Source organism: Pleurodeles waltl, chromosome 2_2 (genome assembly GCF_031143425.1).
Source record: "Pleurodeles waltl isolate 20211129_DDA chromosome 2_2, aPleWal1.hap1.20221129, whole genome shotgun sequence".
Taxonomy (NCBI): Eukaryota; Metazoa; Chordata; class Amphibia; order Caudata; family Salamandridae; genus Pleurodeles; species Pleurodeles waltl.
The window spans coordinates 920,789,937-920,805,102 of record NC_090439.1 but is presented as its reverse complement, the minus strand read 5'-3'; the positions used below and the strand labels follow the sequence as shown (position 1 = coordinate 920,805,102).

The following is a 15,166-nucleotide window of genomic DNA, read 5'->3' as shown; positions in this document are numbered from 1 at the left end:
CTGAGCACATTCCTCCCACACCCAAAAAAGACTTTCCAGCTAAGAAATGTAGAGTGTGTTTTCGAAGAGGTATCCGGAGGGAGACTCGAATGTACTGCCCAGATTGTCCTTCAAAGCCTGGTTTGTGTGTTGGTGGTTGTTTTAAGAATGACCACACCCAGAAGAATTTCTGGGAACAACCATGAGTGTAAACTCATGTCTGTTTTGTATTTTCATGTGTTCAGTTTCATGGTTAGCATTTCTGTCATGTTCTTAGTTAGAGCTTTTGTGTTTGTAGTTTTGTAATTCTTTCTACTTAGTAAGGGGTTCCTCTGTTTAAAAAAAATAAAAAAGTGATGCCATTGTGTGTGGAGTGGGGCTTGGCTGAGAGTGTACATATTGACTTGCTGTTGGCTACTGCAACACACTTCCAGCCAAACACCAGTCCACACACTCCCATCAGCTGGTTTGATTGTTGTATCAGGCATGTGGGCGTATGTAAGTGATGGGCCCTTGAGTGGCGCTGTCTGTCGATGTGAGTGTTGTAATGTGCTGGGCCCGTGGCTGGCGGTGTGAATGGTCTTGTGTGTGTCATGTATGAAAGTTGTGTAAATGGACTGTAAAGCGGTTGGTGCCTTGTCGCGGCTTTACAGCTCACGAGCTGTGAGTCATTGGTTCAGTTTTTTGCCTTTCAGTTATTAACAGTGCATTTCATTTTTGTGAAAGCTCTTGTTAGTCAAATTTGATCCACTGTACCATCACTCACCCTCGTGCCAAATCCAACCAGTATGTGTGGTAAAAATGACAAAACCTGCTCCGCTGTAATCAGGCGTTGCAGCACACCTGTGACACGCTAGGTGCCTCAGGTGGGACCCCGATGATGAAGCATGCCACCAACCTGGTTGGTGGTGAGGGGTCTTTTTCACATAACCTAAGTGTGTTTCTTTTCAAAATTTTAGTGTTTGGCACATCACGGACGTATGTGGACACATCAAAATGATATATTACAAAACTACCTGTGTTTGGGGGGGAGAGGGCACCTATGTTTTTGGTCCTGTGTGTGGCCTTCATCTAGGGAAACCTACCAAACCCAGACATTTTCTAAAACTAGACACCCCAAGGAGTCCAGGGAGGTGTGGCTTGCGTGGATCCCCCAATATTTTCTTACCCAGACTCCTCTGTAAACCTCAAAATTTGCTTAAAAAAGCATATTTTCCTGACTTTTCTTCATAGGATCACCACTCCAGCAAAAAATCCCTACTCCCCAGTGTTCCCCTCAGTCTCCCAAGTAAAATGACACCTCACTTATGTGGGTCCCCAAAGCAGAGTCAGTCTAAAGATGTATAAAAGAATATGTCCTTATAAACTCGCTGTGCTATCCCCTCTATCTCTACAAGTTTTGGGCCTTATTCTGTTGCAGGCACCTGGCCCACCCACACAAGTGAGGTATCATTTTTATCGGGAGACTTCGGGGAACGCTGGGTGGAAGGAAATTTGTGGCTCCACTCAGATTCTATAACTTTCTGTCACCAAAATGTGTGGAAAATGCATTTTTTTAGCCAAAATTTGAGGTTTGCAAAGGAATCTGGGTAACAGAACCTGGTCAGAGCCCCGCAAGTCACCCCATCTTGGATTCCCCTAGGTCTCTTGTTTTCAAAAATGCACAGGTTTGGTAGGTTTCCCTAGGTGCCGGCTGAGCTAGAGGCCAAAATCTACAGGTAGGCACTGTTTTCAATGAAAATATGTGATGGGTCCACGTTGTGTTTTGGGGTGTCTCCTGTCGCGGCCGCTAGGCCTACCCACACAAGTGAGGTATCATTTTTATCGGGAGACGTGGGGGAACGCTGGGTGGAAGGAAATTTGTGGCTCCTCTCAGATTCCAGAACTTTCTGCCACAGAAATGTGAGGAACATGTGTTTTTTTAGCCAAATTTTGAGGTTTGCAAAGGATTCTGGGTAACAGAACCTGGTCCGAGCCACACAAGTCACCCCTCCTTGGATTCCCCTAGGTCTCTAGTTTTCAGAAATGCACAGGTTTGGTAGGTTTCCCTAGGTGGCGGCTGAGCTAGAGGCCAAAATCTACAGGTAGTCACTTTGCTAAAAACAGCTCTGTTTTCTGTGATGTGTCCACGTTGTGTTTTGGGGCATATCCTGTCGCGGGCGCTAGGCCTACCCACACAAGTGAGGTACCATTTTTATCGGGAGACTTGGGGGAACATAGATTAGCAAAACAAGTACTATTGCCCCTTGTCTTTCTCTACATTTTTTCCTTCCAAATATAGGAGTGTGTGTAAAAAAGACATCTATTTGAGAAATTCCCTGTAATTCATGTGCTACTATGGTCACCCCGGAATTCAGAGATGTGCAAATAACCACTGCTCCTCAACACCTTATCTTGTGCCCTTTTTGGAAATGCAAAGGTTTTCTTGATAGCAATTTTTTACTCCTTATATTTCAGCAAATGAATTGCTGTACCCGGTATAGAATGAAAACGCACTGCAGGGTGCAGCTCATTTATTGGCTCTGGGTTCCTCGGGTTCTTGATGAACCTACAAACCCTATATATCCCCGCAACCAGAGGAGTCCAGCAGACGTAACGGTATATTGCTTTCGATAATCTGACATTGCAGGGAAAAGTTACAGAGTAAAACGTAGAGAAAAATTGATGGTTTTTTCACCTCAATTTCAATATTTTTCTTTTTCAGCTGTTATTTTCTGCAGGAAACCCTTGTAGGATCTACACAAATGACCCCTTGCTGAATTCAGAATTTTGTCTACTTTTCAGAAATGTTTAGGTATCTGGGATCCAGCATTGGTTTCATGACCATTCCTGTCACTGACTGAAAGGAGGCTGAAAGCACAAAAAATTGCACAAATGGGGTATGCCCCAGTAAAATGCCAAAAGTGTGTTGAAAAATTGGGTTTTCTGATTCAAGTCTGCCTGTTCCTGAAAGCTGGGAAGCTGCTGAGTTTAGCACCGCAAACCCTTTGTTGATGCCATTTTCAGGGGAAAAACCACAAGCCTTCTTCTGCAGCCACTTTTTCCAATTTTTTTGAAAAAAACGAAATTTTCACTGTATTTTGGCCAATTTCTTGGCCTCCTTCAGGGGAACCCACAAAGTCTGGGTACCTGTAGAATCCCTAGGATGTTGGAAAAAAAGGACGCAAATTTGGCTTGGTTAGCTTATGTGGACAAAAAGTTATGAGGGCCTAAGCGCGAACTGCCCCAAATAGGCAAAAAAAGGCCTGGCACAGGAGGGGGAAAAGGCCTGGCAGCGAAGGGGTTAATTGTCCACCGTTTTTCCAGCTGATTTATAGCGTTAGTCCTGCATTTATGTTTATAAAAGAAATTAGGCAAGTGGTCCTTTTTTTATTTCATTGTCGGTCGAGCTTTCATTTGTGACCGAAAGCCACGCCGTACACGGCGTCTTCAGGCGGTTCCGGTAACAGCTTACGAGCTATTACCCGCATTTACCTGGCGTTTGGTCTTTGTAGACCAAAAGACACGCAGAGAATTTCACACGGGCGGTGTGCAGGCGGGCCACGCTCTCCGTGTTAATTTACTGGAGAAGTACGAGAAGGTACGCAAATACCAAATAAGCATTGAAACTATGCAGGCTTAATTCTGTTAACAAATGGTTACTGGGCACTAAAATTGGGCAGGCGATAATGTAATTAGTTCTTTTTGCTAAGGGCATGCATTATATTATGACGGATTACAGAATGGATTGCTAAAGTAGATTTATTTATATTCTTCTTGGGTACAGCTACATACTGATTGAGTGGAAATAACATGAGTATATTAATTCTGACTACGGAGATGTTAATCTTTTGGAACTTTGTATAGTTTACATATCGTTTGGATTATCGCAAGGTAACTTTGGACTGCTTTTCTTCTTTTGGGTGAATTCAGATTATTTTGGGCATATTCAGCTGTTCGTGTATAATGTGACAACAAATAGAATATACTGCTAACTACAACTCTAACACCTTTCTTTTCTCTCATGGTTTCTTAATTTAATACAATCACACAATATTTGCATATGGTTCCTATCTTTTCACTTTTTGATATTGTGACGGTGAGTGCATGATAGTGGCAAGTCACTTTTTGGTGTTTGTATGATTTAACATCTGAAGATCTCTTTGGGACACAGACTTATGTCACAAAATTCCTTTTGTGGATACTGGGCTTCACGTTGGCACTTGCATTGGACACATCAGCTAAATGATTTATTGTAACTGAAATGAGTTAATGTTATGCTCTCTTGATGACTCTTGGGTTCTAGAAAAACCTTCTAAGAGGAACGACTATATTCCAGCCCTGAGGAAGTCAAACGACGAAACACGTGTTGGCTGAGATGTCGTTGTAAGAAATGTGGACATTTTTGTTTTTCTATGGATTTCCACCCAAATTAGAGGTGATGATAAGGATTTCAAGAACATTTGTTTGGAACTAAATGGACTTTAGAAATTAATATAACAAGCTTTTTTGTATGCAGTTCACTTGGACTCAGACGGACTCATGAAATTGGATTTGTGTAAATGATTTAGACTGTATATTAAATGAGATAATTATAATAATAGTAAATCAAGATTCTCGACATGTTTATGATGTACTCATCTGATAGTTAAGGAAGTTTACTTTAGGTCAACGGGTGCCACGGTATGTACGTACAGTGCTGCAGGCCGACTAGTAGCATTTAATTTTCACACCCTAGGCACCTCTAGTGCACTTTACAGGGCCTAGTAAATCAGATATGCCAATCAAAGAAAATCTAATTACACATACAATTCACGTAGGGAGCACTTGCACTGGTCAACAGTGGTAAAGTGCCCAGAGTACCAAAAACAGTAAAAACAGAGTCCAGCACACAGTCACAACATGGGAAGCAGAGGCAAAAAAGACAGGGGAGACCATGCCAAGGATGCCCGGTCTAACAGATACCCTATTTAAAATATTGTGTCTTCCTCTAGACTGTATTGTGGAGTCATTTCAATCCTTACTGATTCTGCTTCCACAGTGCCTCCATGCAGTTGTAGATCCTCATGGCAGTCATGGGCAAAGCTCTGTGTGGACTGAAGTGAGCATTGAGATGACTGTTCCATGCCATTGTTGGCTAGTGTGTCTCATGTATGTTCAGGTGTGGCTGCCTGGATTGAATGACCAACCAAACCTGCAGGGCAGAGAAGGTTTAGCTGGTGCTGGACTTGACTAAAGTTATTAAGTCGGTTATTGACCGTGGCAGAGGGCTGAGCTGTTGCTTGAACCTGAGCAAGGGAAGCCTTCCTTGGGCTAAGTTCAATTTGCTGTTTGCCTTGAAATCCCTTTGAGGTGTTATAAAGAGTCGCCTTGCTCATGGTCCTTCAAGTTTGAGTCATTGGGTGCTAAGGGCACTCTGTCTTCTGGCCAGGCTATGCTATATTGGGCTGCTTGAACAGTATCTGTCTTTTCCAATTGAATAGGCTCTGGTGATATTAACTCTTTATATTGTAAGAGATGGTGTGGTTCTTTTGTTGGAAAAGTGGGTACAGTGGCTGTAACCTCTGCTGATCTTTGTCCTCCTTTGAGAGTTGGTTTCTTTATTAAGCTTGTTGTCCCTGGCCTTTCTGAGATGTTTATTCTCTCTTTTAGTCATGGATGGCTTTGCTTTTTGAAGAGCTCCATACTGAGACCTCATGGAAGAACTCTGTGATGGACTGTGGTCCAGGGGCTCCAGTGGTACCTCCATATTTATTTTCTCATAGGTCACCTCAATGTCTTTTTCAGTATCTGACAGAGCACCATGATTGGGCTCGGGTAGTGGTTTCTGGTCAAGGACCTCCTGCACTCTCCCTGGCTGGCTTACTTCATGGGTAGCCTGCTCAGAGTTGTTGCTATCAAATTTTGGAGCAGGCTCGGGTGCCTGGGAAGATTTGGAAAGCTTGATGGCTGCCAAGACTTCTGCCAAAATAGATGGAATTTTTTTTTAAATGATCCACAAATGAAGAGCATTGGCACGAGTGATAAACCGTATCAGGATCTTTCTGCACTCGCTTGATAAGAGTGCTTAGATCTTGCAAGTTTTGGTCAATGCCAAGTATGTGGACTGCCAGCGAGTTTAGAATGTCAACTTGAAGGGTGAGTTTTTTCAAGTGAAAAGAAAGATCAGAGGAAATTACCTCCATTGCATTTAAGAACAGGGCCCGCAGGGGCAGCGGCATAAGTGCATTGTGGAACATGTTGTTTGTGGGCTCCTGATCATAGGCCTTCATCCCTGTGTGCTTATAAATATCCTGCTGAGGGGATGAGGCTTGTGCATTGTTCCCCAACGTGTTACTAAGCTCAAGGACGATTGCCTCATTGCTGTGGCCCTTGGAGTGAGGTGAATCTGTGTCAAGCTCTAAGCTGTCCCCAAGGTTTGTTCTTACTGGCAGGCAGGAATCCGTTTGAGCTGATTCATTAGACCGTTGGATCCTTAATGGGGAAAGCAGGACGTTGTAATCATGTTTGGGCCCTGAAATTGTTGTTACGTCCTGCTGCTCAATAAGACTGTCTTGGCTGTCTTCGAATGGACTCAATAAGAGCTCTTGCCATAAAACAGAAGCTTTGGGATATTTTTCTAAAGGTGAGTTGACTTGGCTCAGTTCACACAGGAGGAAAGGGGACCTCCTTGAGGTGACATCCTTAGACAGGATATCGTTCTCCACAATGACACTAGAGGTCAGCTCCATTGAACATGAATCTTTGTCAGATGCATGCACATCGGCTGTTATTTTGTTATGGTATTGGCCTATTTAGATTAGGAGACTCCTTCTCTGCATAAGATTGGGGAAAACACTAAGGGGGTCATTCCAATATTGGCGGGCGCCACCCGCCAAGCGGAAACCGCCAATTGGCCGTTCCGCGGTCAAAAGACCACGGAGGCCATTCACACTTTCCCGCTGGGCCGGCTGGCACCCGCCAAGGAAGCACCCGCCGGCCCAGCGGGAAAGGCCCTGCAACACAGAAGCCGGCTCCGAATGGAGCCGGCGGTGTTGCAGGGGTGCGACGGGTGCTGTTGCACCCGTCGCGATTTTTTTACTGTCTGCTATGCAGACAGTGAAAACCATGCTGGGGCCCCTTTTAGGGGGCCCCTGCACTGCCCATGCCAGTGGCATGGGCAGTGCAGGGACCCCCAGGGGCCCCACGACACCCGTTCCCGCAATCCTGTTTCTGGCGGCGAAAACCGCCAGAAACAGGCTGGCGGGAAGGGGGTCGGAATACCCATGGCGGCGCTGCTTACAGCGCCGCCATGGAGGATTCTCCCAGCCGGGGGTAATCCGGCGGGAAACCGCCGGACCCGGCTGGGAGACCGCGGCTGTATGCCAAAGGAAGCACCGCCAGCCTGTTGGCGGTGCTTCCGGCGACCTCCACCCTGGCGGTCATAGACCGCCAGGGTTGGAATGAGGCCCTAACTCCGGTGCTAACTGACATATGGCCATGAACAGGGTCAGAGTTTGACATAGAGGGTTTTACAAAGTCCGTAATGTTTTCCTTCCTCAATCTCTTATTAACGGGACTTGGTGTGGCAGATGGTAACTTGCTGTACTTTTGTGACTATGGAAGTGACTTTTACTTTTGGCCCTCGTCTCTTTGTGGCTTTGGACTCACCATGCATCTTGCCGGACCTCATCACGTAAAAGCAACAAGTAGTGGTCAATTAATGATGAATGTATGTGGTCTGGCGCAAATAATGGTGAATTAACGATGAATTTGTGTGGCCTGGTGCAAGGGGCCTTGATGTTTTACTGGTGGGCTGGTCGTGAGTGAAAGAATGAATGATGTAACTTGCCTCTCTGAACACTCAAACCTGTGACAGGTAAGCCAATCGTAAGTAATTGTATGATTAATGTAACTTGGCTATCGAGCCACTCTGATTTGCCAAGCGACAGAAGGATATTGTCACTAGTGGCCGATGAAGGCTTTGCCACACTCCACCTTACACCTTTGGTGGGGGGCACAAGTGCACCCCAAAGATTGTTACAAGTGCCACCGCACCCCACCTTTCACCTAAGGTGGAGGGCAAGAGTGCCCCGAGTTTTTGCAGGCGCTTCAACACTCTATCTTTTACCTAAGGTGGATGGCACAAGCATGCCCCTGAGAACGCAGGTGACACCTGAACAGTGGTTTAACTGGAGGAAAATAGCGAGCGGGGCACAACAGAACATGCACACGCTGCACTCTGACTAACGAGGCTGCTTCTGCAGGAGCCCTGGGCACGCACTCTGCAGAGGTCAGCTGCAACCTCTGCACTCGCTTCCTTTCTTTTGGGGCTCACAGTGGGCAGCAGGTGGGAGAAACAGAAGGGAGCCCAGAAACTCAGTCAACTGGACCCCAAACGACTGCCAGTCCACGACGTGATCGACTGGCTCTGCTCTGACTCTGCTTCAGGCCAATTGGATGTTGAGACGCGGCAAGGAGCAGGAATGTGCTGGACTCAAGGCTTGGCAGGTAACACTACAGAGAAAGCACCAGCCTGGGGGAGGAACAACCCCCTTCCCCGGTCCGGCAGCCCTCAATGGTCTCCTTACCTCCTCAGCCCCACTGCCACCTGAACTCCAACTGAATCCCTGCCACTCAGCTATGTGGCTTGTGGTCAGGAGCTTGAACTCGAGGCTGCTTGGCGTTCAACGCTCTCCCGGCATTCTCTTCACAAAGCCTCATGTCGATTTTGTTAACAGAAAGAGTGCTGGGAGGTTCCAGGGAGCTCTGCACTGCCAGGCAGAGACTAAGGCACGGTCCCCTATGGACTCCAGAATGCCTTAACCACAGCCACCGCCAACTTGATCAGGCCACAAGTGGCAGCTACCCTCTGCAGCAACCCTTCTCCGAGTGCCCGCTGGCGTCCGCATGGAACGCAGCCTGCGCTTGAAGCTTGGGAGTTCCAAGGAGGGTGGGCATCTGGAAATCGGATTTAAGTGAATATTCATCATTTGCACAAAGTAACGTGTCTGGATTTATTCTTTTGAAAATCGTTGTTTCCATCAAACTTCTGAATTGCATGAAATATGGTTCCTCTGTTCTTTCCTGATTGCTGATATATTTTGCAAATACTTGTATACTTCATTTACAGATATTTAAATTTTGTTCTGTATTAAAAAACAACTGGCATCCTACATATGTTCTTTTCACTTTCTGTACCCCAGCAAGATTGTCAGCTAGGTCAATTTTAGAAAATCCACTCACTCTGTAGTCAGAGGAATAGAAGTAAACATCAGGTTCCAATTAAGCAAGGATTTTAAGAAGACATGGCCTTACATTTGATCTTTATCTTTGGACGTGCAGCAAATGTGACATGATACAAACAAAATCTAACGGTATCTTTAATGCTCATTCACCTTGTGAACATCAGCAAATTTATTTTAGGAGGTACAACAGTACACCTTACACCCATACTACCAACGTCTATGGGTGTGGTTCTCTGGAAGTTTTGGAAGTTGAAATGTCTATCAGACACAGATAAGGCCCTGAGGAGCTCAGGGACAGCACTAACGGGTCAAGACTCAGTCCAACCGAGGCCGCCATCAGGATGCAATACTGGCCCAGTTGTAATGAGTCAATTGATTATTTCAGAAAAAGGCATCTTGCAGCTTATGTGCCTGTAGTCACTCAGGAAGTAAGCTAACTCACTCTACAAGTCCCCTGCTTGGGCCATATTACACAGAGTGCCCCCTGGGGGCATAACAGGCATGTGCATCCACTTTCTGTGTCCCCAAGGCATTTGGGTATTTGGTATTACAGAAGGGGCTGCACAAGCATCTGTGGCATGTGCACCCAAGCTATCATGAGAGGACACTCCCTCATTTGCATAGGAGCATGGCCCTATGCAAATAAGTTGATCTCTTTGCTTCTGCACCTGCGCCATATTATGGATGAAGGCACAAAAGCAAAGAGCGGTCAGGAGGTACACTGAAAATTAGCCACAAAAAGGTGGACCACTCTTAGTGGCCCCCCACAGGGCATTTCTCATCTGGGGCAAAGGGAGTCACGTAGGAAGGTGAAGGCACTCACTGCACCTGCCTGCAAGGGTACATCTCTACCATTTTGAAACTGTAAACAGGTTGCCATCTGCACAGTGTAACACAAAGCTGCCCTTTGTTTCACTTGAATATCCTCCTCCTAGGGCAGCTCAAGTTTGTGGCTGCCCTGAAGGGAGCACATCCACCTAAAGAGGGCACACTTTCCCTGTTTGTTCCTGTTGTACCTTTGAAAGGATCGCCATAGTGCAAGCAGGGAAAGTTCACCCTGTAAGTAATATTCCTCGAGTTTTCCACACAAGTACAGTCCTTCTTCTGAGCCCAGAAAGTGTTCTGATGTACTGGGAGTGAGGTGCCAGCATTGTAGGATACTTACCAATGGGTATGGATCACGCCTGTTCACTTCCCAACCAATGAGAAAAAGGTTTCCAGGGCAACCCTTCCCACATGTGTAGGGCATCCTATTTGCCTTTCTGCAAACTATTCTGCTGTGGTCCATTCAAAGACACATCCAAAATGGCAGCATTGTTCTACCTTAAAGTTAGCTTGTGTGCCAGCCAGGGGTGTACTTAGGGAAATAAGCAGATCCCTACTCTTCAGTTAAACCAACCTAGTTTGGGGACCAGCTCCCACTTCCACCAGGGTGGTGCCAAACTGGTTACAGAGGGCCTACGGGACAAAAGGCTTCTTCTCTTCAGGTTTCCCTTCACTCTTAACTATGAATGGACAAGCCTCACCCTGGTCCCATTCAAGTTCATAAAGTTCCTGGGCACTATGTAGCTATCCTGGAGAGGAGTCATATTTGTCTTCCCAGGTTTTCCTGTCAAAAGGACTAAGCCTTTATTTCTCCTTTAGGGGCAGGTTATGCACCTAATTAAGTTTAAACACTGGCAGTGTCAGCTGTTGGCAGACTAATGCTAATTAGCCTCCTGTAAGTTAATGCAGGAAAAGGTAACTTTATTTTGGTTATTAAATATCTAACTTCAGCATTGAAGTGGGTTTTAATAAATATCAAAAATAGTGGTTAAACCAGTTCTCTAGCGTTTTCCAAACCAGAGATAATGCAATTAATAGATTAATCTGCAATATAGTTTGTCATAGGACAGTCAGAGCCTTATAGTTTTCAGAGGCTTGTCATTGTAGGGACATGCCAACATTGCATTTCTTTACATTCATTTTCCCCATCAAGAGGGTTATTTTGAAAGGTTGGACTGCAAGGTTAACTTGCAGCAGTCAGGCTACATTAGTAGGTCCGAAGTCGTATTTTCCTTGTCACACTAGTAGATCAGACAATAAATGCTGTAGTCAAAAGGCTGCATTTAACTTTCTATGCCATATGTGTAGTTTCCACATCATATACTGTAGCTTTATAGGAAATTCAAATATACCTACCTGGGAGTAGCCAATTTTTACATGTTTTATGTGTCATAGCACATACAATGGGCACTGGATATCAGCACCCCATTGTACAGAGTCTAAATCCTACAATAAAATTCAGCAAAAAATGACAGTGACCATGCAAAAAAGGGTCATTTTCTGCCACTGTTTACAAAAGCCAGCCCCTGACTAACCCACTGCGCCAATGCTATTGCTGAGAGCAATTAGCAGACATTCTTGTCCACAGTCTCTTGAACATAGAACAGACCAATGGCCACTTAGGCCTCAAAATCTTTTTGCAATGTCAGCTACAATCCCTTGGAGGAATCCTTCTAAACAACTTGAACACTTTTTCTGGAAAACCATGTGAGCACTCGTAATCAGATAAAAACACTCATGGCTTAATTTCGGTCTTGGCAAAGGGAAAACTCCATCACAAATGTTACAGATATCCCATCTGCTTTATTATTATCTCCAGAGGATATCATTGGATCGTGATAAGGCAGACAGGATATCCATCTCATTTGTGACGGAGTATTCCTTTCCTAAAGACCTAAATCAGGCCATAAAATCAGGCCAAAACCTGCAGTACACTGATACTTCAAAATAATACTTCAAAAATCTCACTGTCAACAAACCCTCCTCCACAGTCAGGAAGAAAATGAAGTGAAATGAAAACAAAGTTCCCAGTGATCTACATGTCATACTTGTACTTCACACAACACATGGACTACTCATACCCTTAGCCAAAGCAGAACATGAGGCCAATTCCAACAATGAAGTTTTCAACAGAAACAGAATGCTCTTTAAGACAACCACACTCTGCCTGACACTTCTATGCCATAATCTACATACAAGTGTAATGCCATCAACCTCTTTTTTAGATTTTAGAAAAAACACAGAAGATCCAACAGCACCAACAGCAAATCTGCTTCTCCTATTAGATCAACCCTTTCTTGTAATATCCCAGTAAAAGGCCTATCTCTTGCAGATCTTGCCAACATATTAATTCCCTCAAAGCCTCCAACGATGGAAATGATGCCTTACGGTCGTCCTTCATCACAGATCTCTTAGAGAGGCTTTTTCTTTGCCAGCCACAAATTTCAATACCTTCTTGCTTAAAGCAGCATCCCAGAATCTCTCAAAACAGGGCAGATCCTCCTACTCCTAAAAATACCTGAAGTAGACCCTGATGACCATATCAACTACCGGCCAATCACTTACATGCCCCTCATTAGCAAGCACATCGAAAATGCTGTCTACGCTCAAATCCCAGATTACACCAACTCCAACCACCATCAGACAGACTGCCAATCTGACACCCTATCATGTTCCAGCATGGAGAGCACTACCTTACACATTATGGATAGTGCCGTTCTAGCCATAGATGAAGGGGGGGGGTCGTGCCTCCTGCTATTGCTGGAATTCTCAGACTTCTTCAACTCTGTTAACAATCTCACACTTCTCCACACCCTGAAGTATTGAATGGTATTCACCTTCATCCTCCTCCTACCTTTCAAAATGGCACATGTTAATTACATTGGCATGTCCAGATCCAGAAGGGCTCCATACGTCGGAGACTGCATGATTCCTCCTTTGATCTCTTCTCACCCATAATAACATCAACATTTATCAACATGATGATGAAACACAGCTTCAGCGTCTCTTCCACTCCAGACTCCCATTCCTTTAAACATTGCCCAAACATCATCATGCCCATTGGGTTTGACACCTACCTTAGGTCAATCCCACATAAAGAGAATTCTTGTTACTTGCCAAAATTAGCAAACAGAACATTGTCCAAATCTGGCATAATGAGAGAAACCTTAATGCTTACAAGCATCAGTTTTCACCTAGTGCCAAGTTACTTATAGTCAAACTGGATACCAACCTCACCCACAAGAAACACATTACCTTCTGCTGAAGGAAGTGCAAGTGGCCATTACAGAAAGTGACATCTGAATTGATGTTCAGCCCTCATGCTCATGCATCTGAATGATGCTAACACACTGCTACATGGCATTGCAGGTTCCACACCAGTCTCCTCTAACATCATCCTACACTCGAGGAAGCAGTCACCATCAGACTGAGGACAAGTAAGTGCAAAACAGGAAAAAAACAAGAATTCAGGTATTTTATCTATATGCACCCAGGATCTGGAACAACATCCCTGCATCCATTAGGATTGCCCTATCCTCCTCCAAATTATACAAAAGCTGTAGAAACATCATATATATATATATATATATATATATATATGTATGTGTGTGTGTATGTTTGCAAAAAGAAGTGCTGTAATTAGCTGACCATAACCTGACTAGAGAGTGGAAGTCACCACTTTATTTCACAGGACACGTTCCCCAGGGTTGAAAATCCTGATTGAAAGTGGCATAAAGGAAGAGGGTGGAGGAACCCTGAACCCAGGGGTGTGATATAGATGTGATAGATGTGTTTTAGGGGCAAATTATGGGTTTAAAATAATTTTACGTCACCATGTGTAATATTTGTGAGAATTTGTGAATATTTGTGAGTTATTTGCAAAATATTCATGAATATGAAAAAATTTGGAAGAGAAACGACATACTCGTTCATACACTTATTCATTAACTTATACATGCACTCAAAGACTCATGCGCCCACTCGCATACCAACTAGACACTTATGCTTCCTCTCAGACCCTCATGCACCCACACACAGACTCAGTGAGACACTGATGCACTCCCACAGAGATCCACTGAGATACTCACACACTCACTCACAGACCCACTGAAACCCTCACACATCTACTCTCAGACCCACTGAGACAATGACATACCCACTCACAGGCCCACACATTCCCTAATGCACGCACTCACAAATCCACTCAAACTCCCATGCACCGAGTCACACACCTACATAGACACTGACACATCCACACACAGACCCTCTCAGACCCTCATGCACCCACTGACAGACCCACTGAGACACTGAAGCACCCACACACAGTCCCACTGAGACACATATGCACCCACCCATACAAGACTCACAAATCTACAACAAAATACATAGAACTACAGACACATCCACTTACTCACACATACAACACAAAACACTCCCATTAATTCACCCATACAGACAGTTACACAACCACTTACCCACCAATATAAAGACTTACACACCCAATCAATCACACATACACAAAATCCTACTCCCCATCACCAATACATACATACATACATACATTCACTTACCCACACACTCACCCATACAACCACATATACTCCCACAAATAAATTTACTCACACATCCACTTACTCTCACAATGACTCACTGATACAGCACTCACTTATGGGAACAGTCACTGATACACTCATTAAATCACCCACTAACTGACTAATGAAGATGCTTTTATGGCTGCACAGTCCCCATTTAAACCCCACACATACATACATAATTACCAATACAGCTACTAAAGGATCTTCTTTCTTATGTGTACACCTTTTCACACATACACTCACTGTACCACACAAGAAGTAACAGACCAACTAACCTGTGGATACAGCCACTTATAAAGGCATTCACTCATCCATATTCTCAATTACAGAGAGAGTTACACACTAACACAGTTGTTGTAACATGCAGGCAATACTCTATACAAACACTCACACACTTGTTCACTCAGGTATACAGCTACTCAGACACTCATTCCCGTTACCAATACAGACTATCACACAGCCACTTCCTTGTATATATACCTAGTAATACATCGACTTACGGTTTCATACAGCAACATAACTCAACCACTAACTCACCAATACAAACACTCACATCTTCAG

General features: G+C 44.5%; 1 long non-coding RNA gene across 2 annotated transcripts in view; it reads left to right on the top strand.

Moving 5' to 3' along the window:
- The first annotated feature begins 3,370 nt into the window (after nt 1-3,370).
- LOC138274299 (uncharacterized) overlaps nt 3,371-15,166 on the top strand; it is a 50,174-nt gene continuing 38,378 nt past the window's right edge. For both annotated transcript variants that reach the window (XR_011200370.1, XR_011200371.1), the window contains exon 1: nt 3,371-3,559. This is a non-coding gene — a long non-coding RNA (uncharacterized lncRNA). The remainder of the gene's footprint in view (nt 3,560-15,166) is intronic.